The 13,299-nt window shown below is 50.1% G+C and overlaps 1 long non-coding RNA gene across 2 annotated transcripts; it reads left to right on the top strand.

Annotated features, from left to right (window-relative positions):
- The first annotated feature begins 4,400 nt into the window (after positions 1 to 4,400).
- Positions 4,401 to 11,603, top strand: LOC106022310. 2 transcript variants are annotated; one of them, XR_002385822.2, is made up of 5 exons: positions 4,401 to 4,680; positions 5,284 to 5,645; positions 5,782 to 6,593; positions 8,554 to 8,655; positions 10,453 to 11,603. It is a non-coding gene; the product is annotated as an uncharacterized LOC106022310 (long non-coding RNA). The 2 variants fall into 2 exon arrangements; XR_001197326.3 differs by having other exon boundaries at positions 5,782 to 6,001.
- The last annotated feature ends 1,696 nt before the right edge of the window (positions 11,604 to 13,299 follow it).

Genomic DNA, 13,299 nt, shown 5'->3' on the forward strand with positions numbered 1-13,299 from the left:
CATCATTCCAGCAGACTCTGTCTGGTATGTAATTGAGGCCGAACACCCTAGCAGATCTTCAGTGAGCATCGGGTTGGAAGTCACTGTTTATAGAATCCACAAGGAATGAACACACCACCTCATTTTCCTTCTTTTTAAGATCCCTCCTTGCCGAGTTTGACCTGAATTAGCCACAGTCCACGAGATGAACGCAGCCACTCTAGGAGGCGTAAGTGGCCGTAGAGAGGAGGCATCCATCTTGTTTAAAAGGCACGTGCTGCCCCGAGGTAGGCATGAGACAGGCTGTGCAGGCTGGGGGCAGGGTTAGCCGTGTAGGTAAGGGAGGCAGTTCAGGCATGGGGAAGGCCATGGCAGGGCAGGTGGGGGAGACGTGGGGCAGAAAGTGCAGGTGCCGGTAGGGATGTGACAGGCAGTGTCAACACTGGGCAGATGGCAGAGGCACGCCGCAGGGGCTCGATAAATAACTTTGTTACCTGGGCAAGACATTTGGAGACATCTTTCTGCAGACATGTGTCTAAAGGGAGGTTAAGACACTGGGGGCTTTAAAGCCATCTTTATAAAGATTGTGTGCATGTGTGCATGTGTGCATGCGTGTGTGTGTGTGTGTGCGTGCTGTGTGTGTGTGTGTGTGTGTGCGTGCGTGTTTGCACATGTGTGTGGTGCCTGTGGAGTTGGAGTTTAGCGGTCCCAGGACCCGAACCGTGATCTGCAAGAGCAGCAAGTGCTCCTAACTGCTTGAGCTCTCTCGCTATCCCTAAAAATGCCCTTAAAGTTTGCACCCGGGATGGAAACTGCTGTTCTGTGGACTGAAGAGCAGAGAATATATATAGTAAGCTTTCTGGTATTTGTGTCCTTTAATGCCCAAGGGTCTCTCTGTGACCATTTTAGGCCCATTTTCCATAAGTAGTTTGCAGCCAAAGACGATCTCTTTGCAAGAACAGAGACTAGAAAGTCAGCGCGTTTAACATCTCCACACAGTCCCTCTCTCTGCGTCTTTGCGCTCCAGCAGCCAGACTTACCAAAGCTCTGTAGAGAAAATGTAATACTGAAGACGACGGACATTTCCTGAGTCCTCAGCTAGACCCCGCACTGTCCTGAGAATATGGGAGCAACGCCAAAATCAACTGTCTCCAATCTGACATGAAAGCCGAAACTCCAAGTGGCTCAAAGGTTACAGGAACATCCCTCTGCCCCATGGTCGCAGTTTAAGAGCCCAGGGAGTATCTCAGTCATTCCCCTGGTTGACCGCTAAGGGGCGCCCACCATCAACCCAGCAAGCGCTCTGACAGGCACTCATTTTCTGGTGTCAAGACTTCCCAACACTGTCAAAACATCAAAAGGTGGAGCAGAGAGCTAACTTCCTTTTCCCCCTCGGCTGAAGGAATGTTATTAAACACACACACACGCTTCTCAAAGTTCATAATAAAGTAATGCTATTGCCGGGCGGTGGGGGTGCACACCTTTAGTCCCAGTACTCGGGAGGCAAGGGCCAGCCTGGTCTACAGAGTGAATTCCACAACAGCTAGGGCTGTTACACAGAGAAACCCTGTCTCGGGAGGAAAAAAAAGTAATGCTTTTGATTTTCCTTATTATGACCTTATCCACTGTTTTACATTTGGCTCACCATGGAAAATACTCTTACAGCACATATTTATTCGGGAAAGAAATTAACGCAAAGCAGCCTGTGTCACGCGCCACTCATTTTGTGACCAACTTCGAGGGTGGAATGGCTTTGCTCTAGACTCTGGGCACCTAGGAGACACTCACAGAGATCCCCCTGCCTCTGCGATTAAAGGCGTGCGCCACCACGCCCAGCACTAGCCTCTCTTGAAGCAGGCTGTGGGTCAGCGTCTCTCATGACTGGAGCTTCTCAAGGAACTTGGTGTGGCGCTCTCACTTCCGGCTGAGACTGAACATCTGGATCCCATCAGATCACTCATTTGCTGTGTAATGCATCCGTGAGCTTCTTTCTGGAAAGCCTATTTTGATTTTTTAAATTTATTTTGTCTTGTTATTATTATTTTATGTGTACAGGCGTTTTTCCTGCATGCATGTTTGTGTATCACATCCATGCACTGCCTGAGGAAGCCAGAAGAGGGCGCTGGATCACCTGTAGCGGGACTTTTGGACAGTTGTGAGCTGTCCCACGGACCCTGGGAATCCAACCCAGGTCCTCTGGAAGAGCGACGGGTGCTCTTACCTGCTGAGCCATCTCTCCAGGCCCCAAATGGCTTGTTTCTAATTTTAGGCATACGGGATTTTGGCCTGAATGCGTCTCTGCGCACCACCTGCGCTCAGTGCCCAGAGAGGCTGAGACGGGGAGTCGGGTCCCCTAGACTGGAGGTACAGACAGCTGTGAGCCACCATGGAGGTGCTGGGAATCCAAACAGCGCCCTCTGCGGGAACAGCAAGTGCTCCCGGGCCATTTCTCCACCCCTTATTTGATTTTCCAAAAGGAGCTTGCGTTAATAGAGGCTATGAATTTTTGCGTCTGCCGCCATTTGTGTTTTAGCATCGTATTTAGAAAGAGACCCACCAGGGAGAGGCTGACACCTCTCCAGGGTAGAAAACCCGCCACGGTTAATCCCAATCTCCCTCCTCCTTTCCCCCTTTGTGAGAGAGCAGACAGAAGCCGACGAAGACTTATAGTGAGTTCATTGTCCCTTGTCCTTTAAGCTAGGACTGACATCTCCCTAATCGGAGCCAAGCAAAACCTGGAAGTCCTTGACCAACAGAGTGCAGCGTGGCCTGGCACTCAGCCCCACAGACGCTGGCCTAGGTTTTATCCCTGATGATATATGGGGGAGGCTGAGTTTACATTTATGGCAAGGACTAGGCAAAGAGTGTACGTTTATGGCAAGTAGGAACAGGACTAGGTGGAGAGGTGTGAGTTACTTGAATTAAAAGTTCCCTGAAATAAAGTTATCACCCCAAATCCCATTTCCTCCCAGGCCGGGGTGATGGACAAAGTGCCTCCTCAGACCCCAAGGGGCGAGCACTCCGCTCTTTCTTTCCCCTGAGATGGACGTGGATCCTGCACCCCACAGGCAGGCATTTAGGTCAGAGGGCACTCGGCCGTGCAGACACCTCCAGGGCCACCTGAGGTGTTAGGGGTGCTGCTCATGCGGGGTCTCTTTCTTACGTGTCTCCCCCACATTCTCCTGTGGAATACTCGGTGAGTTTTCTGTCGTTCTGCCCGCTGACCTGTGTTCCCACGTGACTGAGAAGTTCACTGGCAGGGTAGCTCTGCTCTTTGATCTCCACAGAGGAGCCACCGGAAGGAAGGAAGGAAGGAAGGAAGGAAGGAAGGAAGGAAGGAAGGAAGGAAGGAAGGAAGGGTAGGAGGGAAGGAAGGAGGGAAGGAAGGAGGAAAGGATGGAAGGTAGGGAGGGAGGGAGGAGGGAGAGAGGGAGGGAAGGAGGGAGGGAGGGAAGGAAGGAAGGAAGGAAGGAAGGCAGGCTCCCAACAAGCTCCTCAGCTCACGCACGGTGAGGCCCTGAAGCGAAAGCAGAGCTGTGAAGAACTTCACACCACGGACATTGTAGACAGAACTCTAAATCCTGAAAAGATCCTTGGAACCCTCCAAGTATTGACAAGGCGTCAAGAAAATCCTTATGAGCTGAAGGCGCTTCCAGGATTCCTTGGATTCCAAAGTCAGCCTTCCAAGTTCTTGAAAAGGAGGGCTGCTCCCACAAGGCATGCAGAGCGGTGGATCCGGAGGGAAGACCACACACCCTGCAAGCGGAGCCATCCATCTCCAGAGGGAAGACGACACAGACTGAGGTGGGCTTGCAGGCCAGCCTGGAGTCCAGACGCCGACCTCTTGAGGAAACAAGGCCACAGGTTAGCTCTCACCAGAGCCCTCTCGGTGTTGGTGCCTTGAATACAAACGTGCTCAAGTTTCAGGCCTCACTCAAGGGTTTCCCATCTTTTCCTCACACACAATCTCAAGCTCGGTGAGTTGGCCTCATTCTCAGCCCGGTGAGTTGGCCAAATTCCTGTAGCCATAAGGGCTCCTTAACCGGTCAGTGGGAAAGATTTCAGTGTCACTTCAGTCTCCATACCCAAACACTGCTGTTAGAGACTTCAGTTCTCTAGGGCACCTGGGTCCAGGAGGACGGGACACGGTTGCAAGAGACAAAGGCCATGTTTGCTAGCCTGGCCCAGAGCAGGAGGTCGGCTCTCATAGTGGGGAGAACTGTCGCTCATTTCAGAAGCTTCCAGAAGGCAGGCTCCTGCTGGCAGGCTTCTAGGTTCCAGTTCTCTGTGGTTTGCCAGCCTTGGCACCAGGAAGTCTTTCCCCAAGGCTAGTCCAACCCTAAAACTGTTCAGAGGCAAATTTCCAAGGAATCGGGAGGCTCCGTCCGTCTGTCATTTTCCGAAAGCAGGCGAGAGGAAGAGGAAGGAGAAAGGGTGGGGGCGAGAACCGAGGCTTGTGGAGGGAAGGACTAGGTCTCTGAAGACAGCCGAGCTCCTCTTCCACTCGGACAAGAGAAACATGGGAGGGTGTAGAAGGTTCTCACTCATCTCTCGTGAAGCTGAGAGGCATCGGGAAGGCCACCCATCCTTCTGGGACCACCATCTCTGGTTTTAACATCTCCATTGTTTCTCTCTCAGCAGGAGGAGCTCTTCTCCTGGAACTTGAGTGCCATTTCTTTCCTAGTTTCTGGCCCAAACCTTGTAAGTAATTGGGTCTGGAGTTTGAGTCAGGAGTCAGGTGGGGCAGGAGGAAGGCCTAAAAGGAGAGGGATGTTGTCTCCATTCTAATGGTACTGTCTCGGAAAGCCCAGAGTCTCGCCCAAGACCATGCAGCTGGTAAGCGTTCTGGGTGACACAGTGTGTCATGCGTGGTTGAGCAGGTTACACACTGCCCAACTGCAAGCGACAAGAGCACCGCATTTCCCTGGGCGTGTATATGGAAGTTTGCCAGCAGATGGCAGTCAAGCGTCTTGAGGAAGAGAGTGTCCTTGTCTAATTTACAGTAGCTACCATATCAGTAACTTTGTGTTGTTCCAGAAGTCCACTGGGTTTAGAAACAACCTCTACAGCACATTTGTACAGGCTAACTCAGAGTCCCCTAAGAACCTCTGACTGAGCCAGGTAGGGAGCAGAGGCCAGAGGTCAAAGGACAATAAAGACGAATTCATCTTGGCAAAGAGAATTTTGCCAAAACCAAACTAGACCAGCCAGTCTATAAACCAGAAAGAGTCTTGGCTCCATGGTCACTGACTGGGTGCCAGCCGTGAGTTCTCTCACTTTTCTGAACCTCTGTCTCTTTTGCAGATGGAGGAGGAGACACTGTTGGAAATGAAATAACACATTGGCGGGATCTCAGGACGCTTAGCCACCCTATTGCTCTTGGCTGTCAGGTCAGAGGTCAGGAACTGCATCCAGAGAACTGAGCTGGAGCTGTCTGAGGGAGTGGCAGACCTGGAACTGGGCATCTTAGCAGCCCGTGGCCACCCAGGGCCAGTAAGCAGTGTACTCTCCAGGCCAGTGTAGGCACCGCCCCTGCTCTCTTACCCAGATAGTGCCGAGGCCCTCTGCAGTTTCCACTGGGCACGTCAAGAATGCAAGCTCCTGACCACCCTTTCCTGGGCCGTTTCTCAAGGCTGTGTTTGCAACTAGCAATCGTGAGGGATGAGGTAATGTGTCCCTGGGAACAAAAGTCAGCTTGTCGCTGCTTACTATAGAGGTAGTGGATTCTGGGCTTGGAGCACCTCACCTCGGCCGCAAAGTCACAAGTTCTGTCTAATCTCTTCATCTCTCTGCAACTTGCAGGGATGGAAAACACTCCTTGTCTCTGGCCCAGGGATGTTGCATCCCCTCCCGGCATCCACACAGCAGTAACAGATTAACTGACTTCCTTGCAAGCGAGGTTAAAATGTGGACTCTGACACAGGGCTCTGGGGACCTGTTAGCCAAGAGGAGAACCTGCGGGGGTTTGTCCTTTGAAAGATTTTTATTTTGAAGATGTGTCTATCAGCACCTTAGGAGAGAGGTAAGAAAAATGAATCCACTGGAACCAGTCAACGGTCTATGCCACCCTTGTCTGAAATCTTCCCGCCCCTACCAGCGCACTCAGACCCCTCCGGCATCGATACACACTTGGCTGGACTTTGTTGCCACAGGCAGGGGACCAGGTGTTGCCGCCTCTGCCTTACACGGTGCCACTGGCCTTGGGGAGAGGGAAGGTGGGAGCAATGTGCATAGCCCAGCAGACAGCCTGGAGTGTCCCCAGTGGCTCAAATTTCAGGGAATTTCTATTTTGGTTCAGTTGTTTTATGTCAGTGACCTTCGGCATTGGTAAAGACTAGCCAATGTGCTTGGAATCACAAAGGCTAGGGTCTTCAGTTTCTGTGTGATTTGTTGTGAGACGCCTCCAAGCCTTTCAGAAAAGACCTAAGATTACAAACAAGCAAACAGACAGTGCCAGGAAGGTAACAGGCTCGTGTTGGGCCCCTCTGGGATCAAAGGAGGAAGAAAACAGGTTTTCACAGACCGAAGTGATATGCTTCTTGGAAGACCTGTGTCAACAGCTTCCAGAAATGCACAGTGGAAAGAAGGGGCCTTCCTGTCTGCCAGATCCTGGGGTAAGCATGGCCTTGGGTAGAAAGGCTGGGTTTAAACTCAGTGCTTTGTTTCCAGTGAGTACAAACCCATCACACCCTTCTGCTGGAAGCTTCTGTGACAAGGAGACTGACATTTTCACTTGATAGGTTAGACACTAATACCCCGAAGGGTGACAGGCACAAGGTCACACACTCTGTCACGGAGACTAGGGGATGCTCCAGTCAACAGTTTTCTATACTTGTCTCATGACCTCAGACTTAAAAGCTACAATGGAAGCTTTGGCATTGGGAATCACCCACGCCTGCTCTCAGATGACACCTTGTCGCTCACATGTGTCCCTTGGTAATCTGCTGAGCCTCTGACTCCCACTGTGTTGTGAGGATTAATATGCTTCACACAGAGAGACCAGTTCACCCATGCCCCTCTACTTCTTTCAAGATTTCCAAGGTGGTCTGAGTTATCTGCATCCACCCGGGACGTGAAACACGCTGGACATGTGATCAATTTTCAGTTTCTTCATGAATGCGTCTTGAACTGGCCATTTTACAAGTGACTCATAAAGATAAATATTTGTAAAACAAAACAACAAAAACTCTAAGAGGTCCTTGGGAAGTGAAAGTGGATACAAGGGAGTGATCGCTGTGAATGTCTTCTCTGAGTGCAGTTGGGCTGGATGAAGACTGAGCTGAATTATGTTCTGCAGACCGTAGGGTTAGGTCATGGCATGGCCCTTGAGAGAGCTGCCAGAGGATTTCTGGGTAGGAATGGTGCTGAACTGTTGCACCAGGGAAGTCGAGGTTCTTTGGAGTTTGGGGGGTTGCAACGTCAGCAGCAATGACAGTTGCTCAACAGTTCGTGGACAAGAAAACAGCAGTGTTAAGATGGAGGAGTCGGGCGGTGGCTGCTCACGCCTTTAATCCCAGCACTCGGGAGGCAGAGGCAGGCAGATCCCTGTGAGTTCAAGGCCAGCCTGGTCTACACAGAGAGTTCCAGGACAGGCTCCAAAACAATACAGAGAAACCCTGTCTCAAAAAAAAAATAGTAATAATAACAAGATGGAAGAACCCAGGGGTACCAGTTCTCCAGGCCTGGCTTGCTATGTATTTATTACTACTAAACACTTAGAATATATTCCTATATAGCTTGGTCAGAGTAACAGCTGGTGTCCTGAGGAGAGTAGTACAGACACAATGTTAATGTTCCCCAACATCAGGGTGAAAAGATATACAGCTAATTTAGAAAGCAGAGCTACAATTTCTGTAGTTTAAAACATTTCACTGCACATGTAGACATGGTGGAAATGATACATTTTTTTAAATAAAGAAACTATTTATCCAAGCATTGTGACATATGCCTGTGATCCCAGTATTGTGGAGGCAGAGGTAGGAATATCTCCTTGAGTTCAAGGCCAGCCCAGCCAGGGATACAAAGTGACACTCTCTCTCATCATTCCCTCCTCCACTGAATAAAAGTTAGGCATTAGGAGCCAGAGAGATGGCTCAGAGATTAAGAGCACTGGCTGCTCTTCCAGAGGTCCCCAGTTCAATTCCCAGCACCCACATGGTGACTCATAATCACCTATAATGAGATCTGGTGCCCTCTTCTGGCAGGCAGGCATACATGCAGGCAGAATACTATACATAATAAATAACTAAATCTTAAAAAAAATAAAGTTAGACATTAAATTTTAAGTTTGGAATTTCAAATCTCAGCATATAGAAGGGCAGTTCACCTGAAAACAAAAGGAAAAGACTCCCATCACCCATCCCAATAGGTTCTGGGTATGGATAACCTTCACTTTAGCTAGAGAGTACGGACCCTTGATCCCAATGGAGTAGGCAGAGTCAGCATGGCTATCTCGACGAACTCCTGTAGGAAGCTTCACCTTGTGGGTATAGGACAGCTACCAGCTAGTGTCTGCAATGCTTACAAGCTGTCTTCCTCGCTGAGATTTTGACCTTGTTCCATGCACATTCATAGCAGATGCCCAGTGGCCCAGCTTCTGCCGTACAGTCTTTCCAGTCCTATCAGCTGCCTGATGGAGAAAAGCAGATCATCTTGCAGGAGACTCTCCCTTGCACGGTAAGGAGCCCAACCAACTCCCTAGGCCCTGGGGAACTCCCCAGAGTCGACACTAGCCATCTTCAACAGCATTCCTTATGCAAACTGCATCCTCTGCCCTTTGGGCCCTCCAGGTGAGCAAGCAACCTGTGGGTTCTCGTGCTGTCTCAGGGATGCAGCTGTGGTTGTAGAAAATGCCTTCTTCCCCTGATCCATCTCTGAGTAGATGCACCTGTCACCCTCACCACCATGCTGTCTGAACAGCCCAGCATGAAGGACAGACCTATATGTGCAGTCTGGGAAAGCTGTGATGGGTATTTAATGAAAACCACATTGTTTGACTAGCATGATCGATTGTTTCAGATTACTGTGTGTTTATACAGAGCCCTACATATGGCTACTTGTTTGTTTAAATCTTCAGAAAAGTCTAGAAGGAAATCCTCCAAGTTGCCAATAATGGCTATTTACGGGAAGGAATGTTTCTTTTTCAAATCTCTACACTGTTTGTTGTCTTCATAACAAACATGTACTGCTCACATGAACATTCTAAATAAAAAAGCCCTCCAGGATGTCCTCTTCCAGTTTCCATGACACAGGTCCTGAACACATGGAGTGAGACGTTTAGGGCACTTCACAGTTAGACTTAAAATAGCGTCTTATCTTCTCTGGATCCAACCCAGCATCCCCAGCCCAGAAGAATCAGCCGGGCAGATGCTCTGGCAAGCCGTTCACAAGAGGCCGACTGGGGCCAGGGCTGAGCAGCTGCTGTGAAGCAGCACTGGCGTCTGTGATGGACAGACAGACTTCTGCAGCCCACAGCTCATCCCTCATTACATCCACGGGCTGACCCAGTCAGCAGAGCCGCTGCCCTGTGTCAGAACTGCACTGGGTGCCAGGGCCACGGGAGTGGGAAAATAGGCACGGTGTCTGCTCCCCGTCATGCGACCTCTTTCTCAAGGTGACTGGGCTCATGATGCAAGAGTAGCAATCGACTTTGACCTTAGCAGCCTGCACACTCCAGAATAAGTTAGATGTGGGAAGATGATCAGAGAGCATCTCAGACAGTGGGGGGCACAGGAAGTGATAGAGGTGTTCAAATTTTTCTGGGCACAGTGATGTTTTCATGGTATCTTGAGTGCTGGAGGGAAGGCAGCCTGGGTCACTCTATCAGGATTAAATGGAGTTTTGGCTCATCTGGATACAGTGTGAGATACTGACCTGCTGGAATTTAGGAAGCATCACGCACACACACACTGACATCTACTATAACATCTTTCGGTGACAGAAAGCTCTTTCATAGCTCCTGGCTTATCATGCAAGCTAACTTCTGAACACAGGCAGTTTTAAAGGCATCGCTATCCCCATGGTGGCCAGCAGGGGTCTTGGCACAGAGACCAAGTTTTCTTCAGGGGGCACCATGTACTGCTAGGAAGAGAACTTCTGGAATGAGGACTCTTCACCTACACAGAGCAAAGGATGGACAGAAGGGTGTGTGTCCTGGGGATGCCTCTCGTGGGCTACAAGCACTGCGTCAGGAGGAGTCAGGAGAATGTAGGCATGGCTCAGAAGGTGCTCATCCAACTCCACACTGCAGATGTCCAGGTGCTCATCCAACTCCACACTGCAGATGTCCAGGCCGCAATCTTCCTGGACTAGTCCTTAGAGACCCGGGGGTCTGTCAAGAGCCACCCTTTATGCAGTCATAGACACATGCAGAAATGGAGTGCCCCGTTGCTCTTTCTGCGTCCTGGCTGTTGTGAAGCCATTAGTCTCCTGGGCCACATGTTCCCACTGTCCTAACATCTGGCTTTCTCTCAGGTCCACAGCAATGGAGCCCAGGGACCAAGCATGAGGATCCCTGAAGCTGCGAGCAAAGTAAATCTTTCCTCCTTTCCGTCGTTTGCCTCGGATTATTTTCTTACAGCAATGGAAGGCTAACAGGAAATGGGTTTTTAAAGGTGTGGTCATCAGATTTCATATGCAAATGAGGGCTCCGCTGGGAATTGTTCTAGAGGTGATTCATATTACATTGTGATGAAGAACTCATTAATGTGGTGGAGCAATCATTCCAATCATTCATGATGTGGTACGGCCATTCGTAGCTACTGGAATACCGGCCAGGTTTATAACGAAAATGGAAAGCAAGAAGCAGAGTGGGAAGATTTGATTTTGCAGCTTAGACAGAAAGTTGGGGCCAAGGAAGGTGGTGTTGCTGAAGAGATTAGCATCACTGAAAAGAAGCCAGGAGCTTTGGGCTAGGACAATGGGGAGCATGCTCCGAGGCCCCTCTGGGATTGGCCAGATGCCACCTGTCAGTCTCAAGGCTGGGAAGGCACGCATTTGTTGGAAAGGCTTTGCTTCGAGGGGTGAATAATGCCGAGAGCCCGGCTCACCTGGGGCTGACCTGGGTTGGCGCTAAGAGTCACTTCACCAGACTCAGGCACACAGGAACCGGGTGGGCACACTGACTGCTTGAGCTGCCGGCGGACTTTGACAAGGCTCACACGGCTCTAGTTTCATGGATATGCAAAATGCAAGAGCTGAGCATAAGAGATTCTCACCCAGTTGCCACAGGAAAGCTTGGAGCCTCTGAGAAGACATCACATGGGAGCTGTGAGAGTGGAGACCCCAGGGAGTTAGAGATGCAGGGACACGCTGAGGAAAGGTACCAGCAATGAGCAGAGTGAGCCCAGGGGTAGCCATGTGGGTTGAAGCCCAAGGTCATAGTGATGACACCGCCACATTCCTGTGGAGGTACCGTCTACCCGCACATGCCTCAGATGCTAGGCGCGGAGAATTGTCTTGCTGGGTTTGGTTTTGCTTTCTTCTGCTTCCCTTTGATTCACCCCAATTCCCTCCTTTGGGATGGAAAACTTTATTCTATGCCATTTTGTGCTGGAAGTACACAAATGGATTTTTTTGTTTTGTTTTTGTTTTTCGAGACAGGGTTTCTCTGTGTAGCCCTGGCTGCTGGCTGTCCTGGAGCTTGCTCTGTAGACCATCCTGGCCTCGAACTCACAGATATCCACCTGCCTCTGCCTCCCGAATGCTGGGATTAAAGGCTTGAGCCACCATTGCCTGGCTGCAAATGGATTTTGTTTTTGTTTTTGTTTTTTTTGTTGTTGTTGTTTTTTTGGTTTTTCGAGACAGGGTTTCTCTGTATTGTTTTGGAGGTTGTCCTGGAACTAGCTCTTGTAGACCAGGCTGGTCTCGAACTCACAGAGATCCGCCTGCCTCTGCCTCCCGAGTGCTGGGATTAAAGGCGTGCGCCACCACCGCCCGGCCTTTGTCTTAGACTCTTTCAACAGGAGTGGAACTGTTACCATGAAGCTTCCTGGACACAGACTGCAATATGCCCGAGGAGCCGCTCAGAGCAGGAGTGAGAGGCTACAGTTTGGACATGGAATGTCACCCAAAGGCTGTGCTGACTGTGTTTTTGGAGGAGGAGTGCCTGCTATGACGCGGGTGGAACGGGAAGCTGGGAACATGTCTTTGAATGGTGCGTCTTGTTCCTGCCCCTTCCTTCTGACTCTTTTGCTGTGCCAGCCTGCCTGGAGTTGACAGCTTTGTTCCCTGTTCTGCCACGGGCCCATTGTGACGGTGCCAAGCAATTGTAGAGCAAAGCCTCCAAAACGATAAATCGAGAGGAGCATTTCCTTCCTTAGGTTGAATTCCTCGGACACCTTGATGCATGGCTTGGGAAACCTGATGGGAAACGTTAAATGAGGAAGATGCGGGTTACAATCTTCTAACCACAGGACATCAAGGGGGCCTGCTGGGGTCTGGGATCAGCTGTGTGTGGAGTCCCGGTGGCACTTGCTCAATATTTTAAAGATGTCCAGTGTTTACTGTGTTCTTCCTCTGTGCCATTTAACTGCCAACTGGGACATCAAAATGGAAATTGAAACGTTTTTAATGGTAGTCAGAATAGCCATTTCCCAAACACCTAGCCAGGAGTAATTGCTCCGAATCTGACTGGAAGATTCCATTCCACCACTGATGGACCAATCTTTCTCACCTACTTAGCACCCTTGCCTGCCTCCCAGCTTCAGTCCCCCCTGTCCCACACCCAGAAGTTCATTTCTTTCTCTCAGTTTGGCTTTGCTCGTATGGAAGGTACTGAGGTGTTCGTGACTTGAGCTAGAGAGCCATTATTTGTGCATAGGTTGTGATAATTGTTTTCGTTTCTGGCCCTTCTTATCTAGGTCCTAAGCACTCCTGATGGTTCATTAGCTCCAGGAGCATCCCTTGGAAGAGGCATGATATGTCCCAAACCTCTGTTCTCTGGAGCTAAAGCTAAAGGGCATTGTGAGCCCCCAGTGTGGGTGCTGGGAGCTGAACTCAGGTCCTCTGGAAGAGCAGCATATACTCTAATCACCGAGTATTCTCTGCAGTCTCCATGGTTTCTTTACACATAAAAGCACCTGTTTCTCCGTGTAAATGGGTCTATGAAGAGTAATTGTTGAGGGGCCTAGGTTCACAGTAACACAGAGAAAGAGATGATGTGTCAGAAGTAAGGATACTGTTCTGGGTTGACCTTTTCCATGACCTTGTCTACACCCACCCATTCACAAGCGCAATACCCATAGAGATGCTATCTAGAGAGTCTGGTGGGTTCATGCTGGGCCTCAGCTCTGGCTTGAGGAAAGTACATGTGGGTCCCTC

The sequence above is a fragment of the Mesocricetus auratus genome, unplaced genomic scaffold (assembly GCF_017639785.1).
Source record: "Mesocricetus auratus isolate SY011 unplaced genomic scaffold, BCM_Maur_2.0 Super-Scaffold_100044, whole genome shotgun sequence".
NCBI classification, from domain to species: domain Eukaryota; kingdom Metazoa; phylum Chordata; class Mammalia; order Rodentia; family Cricetidae; genus Mesocricetus; species Mesocricetus auratus.